This window comes from Morone saxatilis, unplaced genomic scaffold, assembly GCF_004916995.1.
Source record: "Morone saxatilis isolate NCDOM2014 unplaced genomic scaffold, NCSU_SB_2.0 Contig5, whole genome shotgun sequence".
In the NCBI taxonomy this organism is placed as follows: domain Eukaryota; kingdom Metazoa; phylum Chordata; class Actinopteri; family Moronidae; genus Morone; species Morone saxatilis.
This window is the reverse complement of record NW_023340095.1, coordinates 25,748,086-25,751,351: the sequence shown is the minus strand read 5'-3', so window position 1 is coordinate 25,751,351 and position 3,266 is coordinate 25,748,086. Positions and strand designations below refer to the sequence as shown.

At 39.0% G+C, this 3,266-nt stretch overlaps 1 protein-coding gene across 1 annotated transcript in view; it reads left to right on the top strand.

Annotated features, from left to right (window-relative positions):
• The first annotated feature begins 247 nt into the window (after window positions 1–247).
• Window positions 248–3,266, top strand: part of LOC118339298 (SH3 domain-binding protein 4) — a 34,562-nt gene continuing 31,543 nt past the window's right edge. Inside the window, exon 1 of the mRNA XM_035676880.1 lies at window positions 248–371. The gene's annotated coding sequence lies outside the window, so the exon portion shown is untranslated. The remainder of the gene's footprint in view (window positions 372–3,266) is intronic.

Sequence of the window (3,266 nt, the reverse complement as noted above, 5' to 3'; positions counted from 1 at the left end):
AACAGTTTTTTGGGTCTAGTGTATCATTGTGTATTTGTTGTAGTTTTGTGGCGAAGCTGTTGTCTTGTTTGGCAGTCTGTCCCCACAGTTCCCTCGTGATAAACAACATTTCCATATACTATAAATGTGAGTGTAGAGTCTGAGTCGTTTGAACCAGCGGAGTGACATCATGTCCTTATGGAGATGTGTCCCGGTGAGGCCCCTCCCTGTCCCGGTGACATCAGCCAGAGCCGTGCTGCTTTCCTCCAGGAGAACGCGGTGGCTGTGCACACACACAACCAACAGCACCGGGAGAACTCGACGGAAACTGCGTCTGCTCGGCTCTTATCGCTTTTTCTTCATGGTACAAAACAAGACTTGTTCTTTACCAGGTAAGCTGCCATTTGCTGTCATATCCACCCCCTATGTGTGTGCTAAAACCGTTTCCCCCCTCAGCGTGGAAAAGTGTTGTAAATGTGTGAGAGCGACGGTTTTCATCCTGAAGCCAGAGAACGAGCTGCAACTTTTAACTGTGGGGAATGTCGCTCAAGTACTCCATATTTAGCGCTGTATGTGAGAAAATGACGGATAAACGAGAACAAACTGATCTGTTTTGGTCTTTCCAAGCCTTGAATGTATTCAGAGTTTAACGGTAAAGCTACATTTGTCTTCTTTTTTTCCCCCTGTGTCTCCGTTTGTTGGACCGTTGAAGCCCCAGAGCTCTGTGGGCGGAACCGTACCTGCTGGAAAACTACAGTAACGGTTTAAAAGCTGCGGCTCTCCGCTCCCTTAGTGGAATTATTAAAGTCTGTTTAAACCTGCCGTTTCAAGTTTAAACCTCGTTTGGAGCAAACTAAAGCCCGTTAAAGCTGTAATAACTGTGAGACACTGAGCTGTAGCAGTGTTATAACCTCGGTCCGTTGAGTCTCACTGTAATGCTAATGAAGCCAGTGTCTCGGTGGTCTGACTGTAGCTGGAGTGGGACTGTGGGTGACACTGGTTGCCATGGCAGTAAATAACACAACTCCACTGACATCGTCATCTTTATCGTCCTCACACGAAGCACGGATCACACAGGGTTCAGTACGGAAGCCCATATCCGCCAATGTGACGGAAAAAAAGATTTTGTAATTGTTATTATAATGAGACATTTTCTTAAAATTTTGACAAACGTTTCCAATATTTTGACTTAGTATTTCAAAATAATGACATTATGATACCGAGTCATTATCCACATAGTCAAAATATAAAGATACTAGTATATTTATTTGAAATATATTGAGAAAGTTTTTCATTATTTTGAGATGCTAAGTCAATATTTTGAGAAAACTTCTCATTCTCATTATGTCACACTGGCTGAAATGGGCTTCCATAGTTTAGACAGCCAAACCAGGTAGAAGCTGTGGAAGGCAGCAGCCAGAAAAACATAAAGAGGGAGGTGGAAATGGTGAAAATTAGAGCTGAAATGATTAAATTGTGCCAGGGCCAATCTTGGGGACTGCAAGGAGGTGCCAGGGGGGCCACAGTGGATTTTCTTTAGGGAAAATGTAGGGGGATGCAAAATATAAATAAATACATAAAATAATAATTATGTGTATGTTATAAAATATAATTTACAATAATATATTGAAATCTTGTTTGCCATGCCCGTCTTTCTAATTGCCTGCCTCTCAAAACATTATTCATCATATAGAATGTCATTGTGTGACCAGTGCTGTAGTGGAGGTTTTTTCTTAAGGGACCCCTTTTCATTGACTAAACTGACGACTAATGACATATTTTATGGATATTTCATATTATATTCAATGCATAACAAGAGAACAACTGATAAATTGTACAATGAACCCAAACAGTGAACACAGAGATGAGTTTTCCTGATATTTTTAGGAACTTCATACAATTCTCTGTCTGTATTATGTATTTATTTAGTTTTTTAACAATCATACATACTTAATAGGCTTCTTTATTGACAAATTGAGTGTTTTCTTTTACCTGATGCTTGTTCTGTTAGTTCTTTGCTTGTTAACTGCATACGTATTTACTGCAGGACAATGAGATACAGGCCTACTGTGTACATTTTTTAAGTTTTCCTACACACCTTAAAATCCAGAAGGTCTTGCGACCCCATGTAAAGCTTTGGCAGTCCTAGTGGTTGTCCTGACCCCCAGGTTGGGAACCACTGGTGTAGTTTTGCCTGAAGACTTGGGTATACTCACAAGTTATGCCCCCAAATTATATTATTTTTTGAAGCGAAATATAAACACCCTAAACACCACCCCATGCCTGCCACAAAGCAGCTCTGCTCCTGAAATTTAGCTAGCTAGCTTGCGTCTAAACCAAAAAGGTGAATGTTAAAATTCTTATCTTAATAGTCTACCTTCTGTATTTTCTGGAGTTTTCCTGTGCAGTGCAAACAAACTGTTGTGGCCAATGGGTGACGTCGCGATAGGTTCATTGGTCAAAATCAAAGGTCACTGTGGGCTAAACATTTTTGGTCATAACTCAAAAACTAATGCAGTATGTTTGATGGGATACAACAATGAAGTGATGACATTTTTTATTAAGGTCAAAGGTCAACTTCACTGTGACATCATAATGTGCTGGCCATTATTCAACACCATAACCAAGAAACAGAAGGGAAGACTGTAACAATATTTCACAGTTAGTCGGATACTGAACTGGTGACACTCAAAGGTCACTGGGACAGAATAGGTTTCTAGCTATAATTTTAAGAAAAAATTATCAGATTCACACACGTTGATAATCCTTCATTAATCAAACATGTACATTCCATTTAGCCAAAAAACACATGTTATATCTTTAATTATATTCCTTCAAAGTCTTCACTACATATATTATATGAGTCTGGACACACGTGGACGTAAACTGCTACGTGATGGGTTGGCGGAGGGATACAACCACAGGACAGTAATTGTAGTTTCTTTCTGAGGTCACTCTGAAAGTTTGATATGAAAAGAGGATGTGATATTTTTAACATGAAACATAAACTGGGTGATTTCCCCACAGCAGTCAGTTTCTCTTAGATTTGACTAGACTGTTATTTACTCTTGATATAATTTTCATATTAGAAGTGTCTCATATGGCTCCAGCAGTCAGTGCAATATATGTGCACATTTCCAGTGAGCGGGACTTAAAAACGGTAACGATAAAAATGACGATAAATAAACACCAATTCAGCCTAATCTTTTTGACTATAACCAAAAATAATATAATAATAATAAACTATAACCAAAATAATAATAAAGGCTACTAAACTACATCAATTA